Source organism: Geospiza fortis, unplaced genomic scaffold, assembly GCF_000277835.1.
Source record: "Geospiza fortis unplaced genomic scaffold, GeoFor_1.0 scaffold75, whole genome shotgun sequence".
In the NCBI taxonomy this organism is placed as follows: domain Eukaryota; kingdom Metazoa; phylum Chordata; class Aves; order Passeriformes; family Thraupidae; genus Geospiza; species Geospiza fortis.
Genome location: NW_005054360.1, coordinates 483,420 through 497,203, shown reverse-complemented (window position 1 = coordinate 497,203; position 13,784 = coordinate 483,420). Strand labels below are relative to the sequence as shown.

The window sequence follows — 13,784 nt, the reverse complement described above, 5'->3', positions numbered from 1 at the left end:
TAACACTAACAGTACTTTTACAGGTTTAAAGAGAAGTCTGCTGTTTAAGAATACAAAGTAGATAAACCTGTATAATTTTTATGAACACTGTGATGTTCTCCTAACTTTGCGAAGTTGCTTCTATTGTGCTGTTTTAAAAGAGGCATCCTAAGCTTTTGAATCTCATGTACAGTATGGGGATGCATCACCACAACCATGCCTAAGGAGGTTTTAAGATTCATATGATGTGAATTATGACACTAAATTGTTTATATTTAGAGTAATTTCGGCAGGAGCAGAAATGAAGGGGGTAGGGAAAAGAATAAGTGCAGTTTGAGAGTGCCTTTGTTTGCTTTAGTGTGGTTTCTTAGGATGTTCTTATTTCCCATATATCCCCAAGAATGCATAATTTGTCAGCTTCGGAAGTATTATTTTGAAGAATGTTACGCAATTCTGTCAATTTATCTTGTTGACTTGACACATAGTTGGGGTGGGAAGGGAGACTGAACAGGAAGGAAAGTCCTTGTTCCTGAATGCCGTTGCTGCATAGCTCTCATATCCTCGAGGATCACCCGGACAAAAGCTGAGTCAGAGCACAGCAGCACTGTGCACCACAGCAATGGCCCAGCTCAGGATTTTGGACTGCGTGATCAATCACAACTGGAGTTTCATATGTAACCTGTACTGTGCATGGAGTGATCAGGTTTGTCTTTTGTTTATCCTTGCATACAAGATGATTATGTAATTTAGTATAAAGGGAGAACAAAAAGGCTCCGGCTGATCTCTTCTCCCCACCCCCAGTCTTACTGAGGATGAACTGTTAGAAATGCTGCTATTTAATAAGGAGTTTTCTAGAGTTAGTAAGCATACAAAACATGGTTTGACTATATAATTGCTTTTTTTAACACTTTGAATACTTTACTTTGTTCTCTTTAGAGCCTTGTGCTTTGAGGAATTTTCTTTAATGAATTGCACAAAAAGGTAAATATCACATACAGGAAGGGGGAGATATGCCAAGACAAACTAAGTTCTTAATAAATATAAAACTGATTTGTTTTCTTGCTTTAAAAAGACTGAGCATCTTGGCTATTTCAAAATACTTGATCATGAATAGGATTAAAATAAGTGTGAGGGGGAGGTTGTTAACCTTTTTTCTTTTAATATACAGGATTAAATAAATCAGAGGATGCTATTCAGTTTTTAACATGGACTGATATACTTCTTATTCACTACTTTGCTGTAGAACCAGAGGGGAAAAAAGCCAATCAAACAAAATTGCCTGGATTCTGAATGAAAATGTTTTAAAATAGAATCCAATTACTAAAGCCTTTCAAATAGTGTATGCAGTTGTTATACTACTTTAAAGTTACTCTAGATATTACTTGTATTTCTCATATAACATTCAGCCAGTCACTGAAGAAAATTTATTTAATTTTTATTTGGTGTAATGAGATGGTAAGCAATCCTTATAAAGTTGCTGTTTCAGTACAGTTACTAGAGATGGGTGATTCAGAATTTTTTTCTGCTATGCATAGAGGTCCTTTGAAATAATCTGTTGTTTAAAAATGCTTACAACCCCTGTATGTCACATCTATACTGAAGCTTCTTAATCAGGAAAATACACTGCAAGGTAATCATGGAGGGGTTTGGTTTTGTTTGTTTGTGGGTATTGGTTTAGTTCTTCTGTTAACCTGATTAATGGTGCCTGGGTTTTTCAAGTACTCTAGTTAATGTGACAGGTAAAAAGTATTTTCTGTTGAATTTGAAAAAACAGAGGAAGCATGATACATTCTCTTAAACTCTTAATTTATACAGATGCCCAACTATTTAATCTATTTGTATGGAATATATGTATAAGAATTCACCTGTCCAGTCAAATATGTCAGGTGCTTCCCATGCTTCAGAGGAATCAAGAATAAATAAGAAAAGGCTTAGGATGTGGGCAGTCCTGCAAAGTTTTAAAATGCATTTGGTGTAACTAGAGGGAATGAAAAAGAGAATTCCTTTTTGAGCATATTGAAGTGAAAGGTTTTAAAAAAACCTTAAATACTGTCCCCCCACTCCAAAACCAAACCCCAAGCACTTCCCCTTTCAAAAAAAAAAAAATCCCCTCTAACCAAAAAAAAAACCAAACAAAAACAAAAAAAAAAAAAAAAAAAAACAAAAAACAAAAAACCAAAAAAACAAACAAACAAAAACCACCAAAACCCCCTCACTTCAATGGAGAACAGAGTTCACATAATCTAAAAGCTGTTTCTTACCAATATGAAAAGAAGAAACAAGCTTTAGATTAGTATACCCTGAATTAATTGCATGCTTGAGGTAGTAATGGTGCAGAACTGTTTGATCATGCTAGATTTTATTAAGTAGATTATGCACTTATGTGTGTTTGGGGTTGTTTTGTTTACATTAACTGAAGTCCACTCTCTGTAAACTGTACAATTTAATGAGCTGTTGCTGATACTTTTTGAAATGAAGCTGGAAGTTTATGGGATAGATATTCCAGTGCAGCTACTCTGTTCCTGCTGCAGTGAAATGCCGTGGCAGAAGTGGAAGCTGCCAGGCCTGGGGAGAGGTGCATGCTGCTCCACACAGCAGTGCTGCTCTCTCCCTTTCCCACCTCACAGTGCCCAAGTAGGCTGCTGGTGAGAAAGCAAATGGGTCACCTCTAAAGTTTGTGTCACTAATAATATCTCAAATTAGGTTGCAGTCGTTCTAAGGATTTCTTTTGTTTTTATTGTTCACCACCCACTCCCTTGGCTCTGGAACGTGTATTTCCCAAAGCTTATTTTTTAAAACAGGAAGTGAGCAAGTATGAAATAGCAGGGATGTTTTCTTCTATCGTGGTGGTTTAAATTTTAGAAAAAGTATTTTCATGGTGTGAAATTGAAGTTACTATGGCTGGGCACAGTTGCCATTTGCACTCTGATACAGCAAACTGTTACGTGTATCAAAATGTTTTCAAAGGATATGCAATGTTTCATACTAAAACAAAACACCTTAAAATTATTCTGTGATGTAAATCAGTGAAGTTCTGTTGGCATCAGTGAATTACAGTTTTTAGTCCAAACATTGGATGGGATTGATGGCTATTGCATGGTGATTCTTAAAGAACAGCTCAGAAGCCTTCAGTGACAATAAACTTGATTGCTTGCAGTTTTTCATCCTTTACTTTTTGTTCATGGGAGAACTGCACTACCTGTGTTAAGAATATTTCATAAAATGAGTTATTACAAAGTACCAAAGTGTCTTGCTTCTTGCATATGTTGTCTGTGACAGTTGTCTTGTGGGACATGAGGTAGATTCAAGTGTGACAGTCTTACTGGCAATTCAGAGCTCCAGCATGACTGCAAATGTAGAATTAGTGAAGCCAAGTAGTAGGTAAAAAGTTTGGATCTTATGGGGGGCCTCGGTGCACAGCTTTATGTGGAAATTTGTCTTTGTACTTATCCAGATTGCCCCAACAGTATCATAGATGATTAATCCTATTTTTATTATGTCTGGTGTTAGTAAACAAGGAATTTTTAGTGTTTTTTCTTAAAGAAGAAATAATAGAGCGAGAGTGAGAGTGCCTGAAAAAGTTAAAGCAATTATTTTTTCATATGATAGTCTGATGTTTATGGAGTTGTAATCGTGGAATGATAACTTAGCATGCTAGCTGTGGTCCAAGAGGAGTTCCTCAATGAATGTATAGAAGAGCTAGGTAATATTTTTTATTACAGTTCCTCAGTAATGTATGAACTAAGCTTATCCTCAGTAAGATGTAATAGGAGCTACTCCCTCTGTCCTTGTAAGGATGTCCTTTATGAGCCTACAGCACATGAGCAGACTCTGGAGATACCTGGTATGTCAGTTGACCTTGTGGCCATGATGAGATGGAGTAGAGCAAGTATCCTTAAAACATTAAATTCCACTGCTCCAGATGGTTGGAAGAAGTACTGGTAGGTAATATAATGTAGGTGATAAAGTGATTTTGGATTTTTTTTCCTTCCTTTTATCACAAATGCCTTTCTTTCATGTGTTAGATAGGAAACAGTAGGCCACGAATGGAGTATAGGTTGTCTTCTTACCAGCACAGAGCATAGGTCAGCACTGTGCTCTGAGGAGACTTCTGTTAGTTTGAGGAGAGCAGGTGAGATCTTCTCATGTCCTGTTCTCATTGGTTCTTTGATGAACTACATCAGGTTTTTTTTTAATCTTATTGCTTTACCCTAGCCTATAAAAATAATGATAATATTTCAGCCATGTAAATACTTAAATCTTGGATTTTTCAGCCAGGGGTAAGTATTTTGCAACTTCTGTAAACTTGCAGTTGGTCAAATTTCACTGCACAGGGTGGGCCTCATCATTGCAGTTGTTGGTCTTGGAGAAACCTCCTCATCATGTTTTGATGTACATGAAGGTTTGTTGTTATGTGGTGACCTGGCAGCCCAGGTGTCTGATTTCTGTTCTTTTAGCTGGAGTTCATTATTGCAGGCAGTGTGTGAGAATGTGATGTTACAGTGCAAGCTGGAGTCTCGCATCACCTTCGTTCGAGCCCCAGAACGCAGTAGTACTGCAGCAGCTGCTGCACTGCAGTTATTTCCCTTCCTCTGGAGAATCTCCAGTGACATTAAAAATGCTTTTCGGTCTTCCAAATGTGTCATTTTGGAGGATGAAATAACAAAGGTGTCTGCATTTCTTCTGAGATATTTGCAGCTGATAATGGTTTTGAAATACGATATTTATTACCTTACTGTGCTCTTACTTCTATCCATCTGCCTCAGAGAGGGAGGGAGGCAATATGGTAAAAATCTGTCTTGGTAGCAGTGCAGGGTGTGCTGTTTTCAGTTTAAGCAAAAAGTGTAAAATCATTGCATGAAACAGCTGGTGACTTAACTCATTGTGGAAATTCACATTGCTGGAGAAATATTTTATAATGTCCAGAAATACAGGGAAATAACTTGGCAACAGTGAGCAATTCAAGCCACAATAATAGGCATGCAAAGACGAGTAGTTCTTAAATAAGGAAATAGATTTGTGTTAAAATAGATTTCTTCTCTCTCCCCGCTCCAGCCTCCAGACAGAGAAACAAATGTAGATTTAGTTCCCTATATCAACCATTCTTACTGACATGCGCAATGCAAACTGTGAGGAAATATGTGCAGGTCACGTATGATCATGGCATAAGTCAATGTTCAGAAGCTTTTGGATTTGCAGTTAAACTGAAAATCCTGTGGACAACTTTCTCCTCTTTATCCTCTTAGTGACATCTCTGGGCATAAAGATTTAATATATTTTTTCAGGTTAATGACTTCACACTCCTTTTTTAAGCATTTTCCTGTGCATTGTATCTTTGTAAAAGAAGTTATTCACTGAAAAGGCTGCTTTTTCCCCCCCTCTGTTATATATGCACAATAGATTACAAATTTAGAGGTTGGTCATAATTTAATTTGGATGTTTGGATATGTGGCTTTACATCTGTGTATGCTAGTTTTATTTTATTTTGCTTTACAATGGACAAGCCTTTTCACTTCCAAGTTTAGGACTTTGAAACGTAAGTGTGTATTGATGTGCACATTATATAGAATGTTGAAATTAAATGTCTTGAAACACAGGACCAAGATTGTTTTTAAGTGGTGAGTTAGCAGGAGTTTATTAATGAAGTCACTGTATCAGAGAGCTTTAACACTGAGTATCTCATGCTGTATGTAGATCTGTTTAGAGGTTATTTTTGAGGAGGGAAGCTGTATATGTGGGGTGGTAAAGAATCTTGACACATTGGTCTTTTCTGTGTTTTGAGCCACGTTCTCTGTGTTAAAAGTTCGATGCTGTTATTTAGCCTTGATCCATGCGGTGGTTCTTAAAACTTCCCCCATATGTCTTGGTAAATCTTGTACAAATGGAGTCAAATTATGGAATAACAACTCACGTGCAATAACCATGTTTTTTAGGTTATTGTTTAGCTTTGACATTGAAGGATCAAATCCCTGATCTTCCAAAGGCTTCTGTTTGGCTTTGGGCAGGTCAAGAGACTTTTCTGGTATACATGAAATAAAATCCCAAGTAGAGCTGCCCTAGTGCAGTACTGAATGAGCTTAAGCCTTAACAGCTTGAATTACCAGCAGGTACAGTGATGCACTTATGCAGATGAAGTGATGTGTCTAGTCTCTAAATGACCTCATTTTCTTGTTTTTAGAATAGAAATGAGCATATTCTTTTTGTGTTGCAAAGTTCAGTAGTTTCAGTAAGAGAAGGTCAGCCTCATGCTTACATTCAATAGAGAGCAGGTGTAAGGTTCCACTGTCCGCTGCTCAGCTTCAAAGCAGTAAAGATCTTACTCAGTATTGTAGCTGCATCCTGGAGTAGCCTAGTCAACATAGAGGTTTGCCATAGAGACGAAGCTGTGGAAAAATGGTTGTTCTCTTGGGTGGTTTGGTCAATTTTAACTGTGTCCCTTGTAGAGTTAATAATTTTTTGATTCAAGTCATAGTTTCTGGCTGCTGTGGAGAAAAACACTATGAAGGGAAGGAAATCTGTAGGTAGTTTCAGGGCTGGTAGTAGTTTCAAGTGTGGAGCATCAGTTTATTGAAATGGGGTCTGTGCAGGTGATTTTGTGTTGTGCAGTGGTTTTGGTTTTCTTGACAGCTTCTGCAAAGCTATTTCACATGTAAATACATTTGTGCTTATACTGTGGTGGAAGTGTAGTGGAAACTATCTGGTATCTTGTGTGTTTGGTGAAGACGAGGTTATTCTAGAAAGCAAAAAGAGTACAAACTTCATTGACAATCATTGCTATTTTTGCAGTAGTGTACTTAGCTGGAGACAGAGGCAGCGTTTCTTATTGTCTTCTCCCCGTTTGTAGGAGGCAGAGTGGGTGATGGGGCAGCTCATAGTCTTGGATCTGAAAAAGTTCCTATAGGTTGAAAGAGCCAGTATAAGCCAGCCCTTGACAGCTGGTGACTGTGCAAGGTGCTCTTACCACTTCTATTAGACTGCTGAGAAGATTCTTTTATCTTGCATGGAATAACCTCAAACAATTCTTCAATGCTGAGGAGCAGAAGCATGCTTTCTTTGTCTCCTGTCTCTGATATTTCCAGATTACACTGTAAGGTGACGACAGAGAATTTCCTATTCTTAACAAGCAATGACAGAACAAGCAGAGAAGGAAAATTTTCAATTTAGCTAAATTAAGATCACATGATATTTTGCTGTTGTGCTAGCTACCAGCCCTGCAGATGTTTCCTTTCTTTCCAGTTTAAGGATGTAGCTGTTAAGAGGGGAGGCTTTTGCTAATGGTTCTATAAGAAAACAAGGAAGCTCTCAATTTCTCTTTGTTGTTAATGTTTTTCTGACTAAATTTAATATTATGAACTCCATGTATGTTGTTATGAATAACAAAATTCAAGATACAAACAAAACACATCATGAAAATAGTTTGCATCTCTGTCTTGTGAAGTTTTTCATTACATGAGTTTTACTTCGTGTCTTAGTGCTGTTGCTTGAAATGGGCTGCTACTCTGGCAGTATAAATTATTATCTGAAGTGCATTTAATTAGCTTTGTAAAGAATCCCAGTCAATTAGTACACTTCTTGGATATGTACAAGCAAATATATGTATATATATGTACATACACAACATATTATACTTAATTTTGTGTGTATATATGCGTATAAAACTAATCATATGGTAGATTAATTAATTGAAATATGCTACACTTGGTACTATCTAGAGTTTAAAGCATTGTTCAAAAGATCCAGCTGTCAGAACTACTGTATAAGAAAACCAGAGCTTGTGCTGTCTAGAAAAAGAAAAAAGTTACTTTCAGTCTAGGCAGCACTTTTAGTAAATTGGAATTTTCCTTACTTCAAAGTAGAACAACTCTTTCTGAATCTCAGCTGGCCTGGGAAGCTGAAAGCTGCTTTCATTCAAGCAAATATGTCTAGCTAGGCTCAGTTTGCAGAACCACTTGGGGTGTTACTGCTTTTAATGCAGAGCCAGGTAAACTGAAAAATTTTCATTTGAACAGACACATGGAGGGGGCATTTTTGAGATCATCCTTGCTGTAGAAAACCTTCAGCTTTGCTTTTTGGGTCTTGTGGTGAGACTGACATGAGCACCAACTGCTTTACAGAGCTGCCTTTCATGAGCAGTAGAGTGCAGTAGGCAAGTTTGAGCTGTGTAGAAATAACATGCACACATGGAGGTTTTTACTGTTTGTTTTCTGTGTAGGGCTTGACCTTTATGAGAACTGAAATCCTTTATCTTGAAAATGCTGTTTCTCCTTTGAATGACTGTGTTTACTACAATGCTAGTACTACAGAAGTAGACAGAAAGTACACAGAAACATGTATCCCTCTGTCCTGCTTCCAAGCCCAAGCTAGCTCTGTAGCCTGCATGGTGCTTGACAGAATTTTGTTTCCTTCCCTGTGCCTCCCAGCCATCTGCCATGCTGGCACAGATGCTTGGCTTTTGAAAGGTCGCAGATTTCCCACTTACTTCATGCACTGAGAGTAGTTATGTATTGCCATCTTAGTTGCCTTTCTCCTTACCTGGTCTTGGTTTAAGGATATGATTTATGTATTTTATTGAGTTAAAGTTTTCAGTCCTGAGATGCACTGCAAAGTTTGGTGTCCTCACTAACCTCTGCTGCTGGCAAGCAGCTGCTGCATTTGTTATTGAACTATACCAGCTTCTATTCCATCTGGGTGAGATTCACAGTCCTGAAAGAAAGGTAGGTTTGCTCCCAGGGTGATGTCCTAACACATGCCTGAATTCAGTTTGGTTAGTCCACAAAAAACCACCCAGGCTTAGTGCCATAATGGTGTGTTAAAGTGATGAGAGGTGAGCTCCTGTGAGGGACACACCTAGACCGTGGTCACTCCATCAAGGGATGCTCACATCTTTATTGCCTTCCCTTGCTCTGAATTGTCTCGCTGTGAGTCTTTGCAAGACCCATGAAGGAGGTAAGAGGGAGAGCAGCTCATGGAGACCACCTTGCTGTTGCTGGTGGCTGCTTGAGTCCCACCTCACCAACCCAGGTGAGCAGCAAACAGGAGGAATGGCGTTGCCTGTCTTCCCCTTAGTCTTATTGTGATCACTAATAATCTGTTCCTGCTTTCCTCTTGTTTGATATTGAACCATAAATTGTAGTGAAAGTCTCCACTTGTAGTCATAAAGGATTTACGTCTTGTTCTAGTGGTAGTTGAATTCTTCAGTGTGTTTGCCTCTATTGCTCTTTCCAGTTAGTGCATCCCACTCAGCTGCAATACAAGAGAAATGTTAGTGTCGGGGTGTCTCAGCAAATATCCTGCTCTTCATGCATGCCTTACCCTTGCCCGGTAAGAGATGAATGGGAACCCCAGTGATTCTGAATGCTGGTGCTTTCCCTGAGTTTGGGAGTTGAAGTCTTCCTCTGGAAACTCTTACTTTTTTCTTCCCCTTCCCCCATCTCCACTTCATAAAGAACATGGAAGAAGAGCTGTGTCCCCAGTTCCAAAACCAGACAGCAGTGACCCCAGAGTGAGGGCCCTGACTAGACCAGCTTTTTCTGTCTCTGTTAATGCTATCTACTGATGGTTTTATGTGTGTGGACTCAGGCTGTGTTTATCTTTACATCTCATCTTGTGGTGAGTGTGGTTCTGTAGCTGTTTGATCTTTTAGAGCTTTGAGGGTTTGTTTACATCTGCATCTCCAGTTTCAGGTGCTTCAAGATGAGGCAGCCTCCTCTTGGTAACTACTGAAAACAGGCTCAGCAGTTAGAAACACTGAGCAACCAAATCCTTCCTGCAGCTTTCTTAAATATGTAGCACTGAAGTGGCCAGGATAGAGACAGAAGCCTTCTGTCTTGTGCTCCAAGGGTCTTGCTACCAGTCAGAGATCTGTTGAGTGGGATCCATTTCCCTGTGGCCCATTCTGCAAAGTAGAGTGGGCCACAGGGAAATGTGGCCCATTAGATGTGAAATGTGGCCCACTTAGAGATGTTCTGGGGTAGGAAACTCTTCTGTGCTTCAGTACATCTGTGTCTCAAACCACCTGATTTTTCTGTTTGGGGAGCACTCTTACAGGGTCACTCTCTAGATAAAAGCTTTCTCAGTGGAGTGAGCTAATTTCACTTCTGTGTATCAGCACATAGTAAATATCAGCAGTCACATAAATATATGGTCGATACTGTTAGGTTTAATGTATTGTGCTGTGAATCTGTATTGCATTTGAGTTGTATGTTGAGAGTTCAGCTCATTATTGGATTGAGGGAAACTTTTATTTTTAGATTACAGTGATTTATTTCTGCTTGGCAAAGTTCACTTTGATAGGTGTTGATTACATTCAGCCATGCCCAAGTAATGTTTGTATTTCTAAAAGGTAGACAAGAATAAGGATATACTTTTGGATTGAAGTAGGTAGAGCGTGTAGGTAGGAGCAGTTACTTATTCTTTATTACCTGTTGTCAGCTTAAATCTATATATAAATATAACATTATTCATTTTTTTAATCTTTTTGCTTGCTTAGTGTGACAGGTGACACTGGAGTAGCATGCAAAAATGAATGCTCCAGTTTGACACTAAAAAATACTGAAACATTTGGGATATTTGTTAATTAACCGTGTACGCTAATTTTGATGTTAATAAAGAAGGGACAGCTTTGGTATTATGCATGCACTGCTGCATTCATCTTTGGAATTCGGCTGAGAGTTTTTTAACAAGTCTAGCATGTACAGCTGTTAAATATTCAATTGGTGTTTTTCTCAGGTTTTTTTATTATTATTTTTTTTTTGCCTCTCTTGCTTTCTGCAGATTCTAGATGCCTTTTTTTATGGCGCCAGTTACCATCCACAATCTTCCATTGAGGATTTTTATAGATTTCCTCATATCTCACCAGTTTGGCAGACTGATGTCTGGCCATCCATGTAGTTTTGGAGAACAATGTTGATTATACTCTGTAGCCATGTTTCAAGGACATAAAATGATGAAACACTTCTTTGAGGGAAGGACACTGTCAGTATATATACTGACAGGTTATATTTCCTGCCTGCATTTCTGTCTCTGTCAACATCCTACCTATTCAGGGCAAGATTACAGTTTTTGGTAAACATAAAGAGTCAGAAGTTTAGACAAGTGGCTGTTGGACACAGAAGCCTAAAATGATTTGCGTTTGGAGTTTTCTGTGTTCTGGTTTTCCTGCTGGTCTCTTTGCAGTGATTTTTTTAAAGTAAGAAATAAATGTATTTCCTGAGGCTAAAAATGATGGAACTGATTTATTTGTTTTGAGAAGAGGGCTGTGTTCTGAATACCTTGAAGATGGATTTACTTAATGTCAACTTTGTGTCAGTAATTACTTTTCTTCAGCTGGGAATAACTTCTGTGTAAGATGTTGTTTGTGCATTCCAGTTTGATTTAAAGATACATTAGAAATTACCTCACTACATCTTTAGACTGTTTCAGTACATGATCATGGTGACCCATTATAAATGTGACCCATTTCCCTTGAAATTTTGGTTTATTAGCTTGAGAACTGAAAGAAAGACTCAATTTACACCTGCCTTGTGGGAGTGATCCTGCTATTTTTCTAAGATAAAACAGTCTTTGTATGCTCTATATGCCTTCCTATGCTGCAAATAAGATGTAGATAATGTATCTCAGAAAGGGTTGTATAATCTTTTATATGGTTGCCTTGTAGGTAAGTTTTTCCTACATATTCTGTAGGCTTAGCCAGAGAAAGACCTTTTTATTTCTTCTTTGTTAGCTTTTTAAAGAATCTATTTTGTTGTCACATTAAATAAGGCAAGGCTGTCCTAGAAAACCCTTTTTCTCTGCAATAGCAGATATTTAACAGGACAGTTAGCTAAGCAATAGTGACTGAGTACAAAAATGGGGAAAGCAGATGACCCTGTACAAGAAATATCCGTGTTTTCAAGTCAATCCAGCTATATTAGAGCATTTGGAATATCCTGTCAGTGTCTCAGGAAGATTTGAGGGATTAATAACTATATTTTTTCCCTCTGGCTTATGTCAGTACTTACTGAAAAGCCCTAAACATCATACATACGATGGCTGTTGAATCAGTAAAATGGGTAGCATCAGCTCATTTTCTATTCAGCACATATCAGTCTAGCTGAACAACTGTATCAGGTATCACTTTTCTTGGTAGACAAGCTAAAAGTTGAACATTTGCTAAGTTTTCACTTCTAGGCTAGGGACGGCCCATGAGTGAATGACGTCGTGGGTGGTGACAATGACTCCTGCAGCTGAAGCAGCTGCTGCTTAGCACAGGCTGTCTCCATGTTGTGACTGAGGTACTGATAGATAAATGCCATGGATGGACTGCTGGTGGGGGGATGTTGTTTGGTTGGTTTAAGAGTTGGGGAATTTTTTGTTTGTTTTAGTTTGTTTTTTAAATACAGATGTAGGCTCTGAAAAATGTGGTGTGGGAAACCCTTACATCTACAATGAGACTTTTATTTACATAATTGATTTGTGAAGCATTCTGTGTGGTAAAAAAACACATAATCCAAAACAGCCTAAAAAGGTAGCAAATCTGGATGCCAGTCCCATGCCCCATTTCTTTAGGGAAAATTTTGAATTTGGCTGCCGAACACAAAATAAAGGTAGAAATTGATTGCTCATACCAACTTTAAAAGGGCTTGAATAATTTTTCCAGAATAGATGGTACAATGTATCAATTATTTCTTATGTTCACAATTTTTGATCTATGAAGACAGTGTTCAGATCTTAGACCATACCTGTTTATCTGTTTAGACAAGATGACTATTTATAGCTTCGATTGCAGTTGCCTGCAACTGTCATGTAAGGGTGTTTGGTTTGTACAGTACTGCATATTGAGGTCTGTAAATTGATCAGAAGATTAAAAATTAGAGGGGCTTTAGAGGGCATGCAGGCTGGATGTCTTAGCTTTTTTAGTTGTTATTTTAGACTGATATAATGGGCAACTATTGGTTTGAGACTAACTTTTAATTTGAAATAATGTTACAAACATTATGCTACTTAGTGATTTCACATAATTCTGTTACTGCATGTTAAGCTGCCAGTTATTAATGTAGTTTTTTATAGTGCCATCTGATTTTTCATGGATGCTTTTATTGCTCAGAAAGAAGGGTTAAATACAATATTAAAAACAAGGTTTACATTTTACAGTGCATTTAAGCATCTGTTGTATGTCCTTGCAATTGCATAGAACAGGAAATGATGCTTTGAGATACTTTGTGCAGAAACCTTGTACAAAAAATTCCCCAGGGAAATGATGCTTGAATCATTTTTAGTAGCCTGGGATTCTTCAGTCCTTGAACTCGGTTGTATGCATTCTGACTTCGATTTTGAGGACTGAATCTATAGAGAAATAAACATACAGGTCTTCAGTAAGGACTATGGCACAATGATCTTTGGTTTGTTAGATCTTACATGAAAATGAAGCATTCAGTTCTTATCTCTTGTAATGCAAATTACTCTACCCAAAAGACAGATTCTCTAATGAATATGAGATACTTATGTATTTGTAACTTGATATTTGATTTGCAAGGAGAACTGTAGGGACTTTGCCTTCAGTAGTGTGTACTTGTCTGTGCTAAACATCATCTGTTTCTTGCTCGCTGTCTTGCATCCTTGTTTTGTTTACGTTTTTGAGAACTTCTCTTGTTCTTTTTTAAAGCTTTTTCTGGCAAGGGGTATTCTGGTGTGTGTGCTGTGGTTGGAAGTGTCAGAGGGTTACTGAACCAGATGTTGATTCTCTTTATAAATCAGATTCTTGCTTGTTCGAAGTGGTGGCTGAAAGTTGCTGTTACTGAACATTCTCACATTTATTACTGCTGCCA

At 38.0% G+C, this 13,784-nt stretch overlaps 1 protein-coding gene across 1 annotated transcript in view; it reads left to right on the top strand.

Moving 5' to 3' along the window:
* Nucleotides 1–663: 663 nt before the first annotated feature.
* The window catches only part of ARHGAP21 (Rho GTPase activating protein 21), an 81,674-nt gene continuing 68,553 nt past the window's right edge, over nt 664–13,784 (top strand). The window contains 1 exon segment of the mRNA XM_031059331.1: nt 664–682. The gene's annotated coding sequence lies outside the window, so the exon portion shown is untranslated.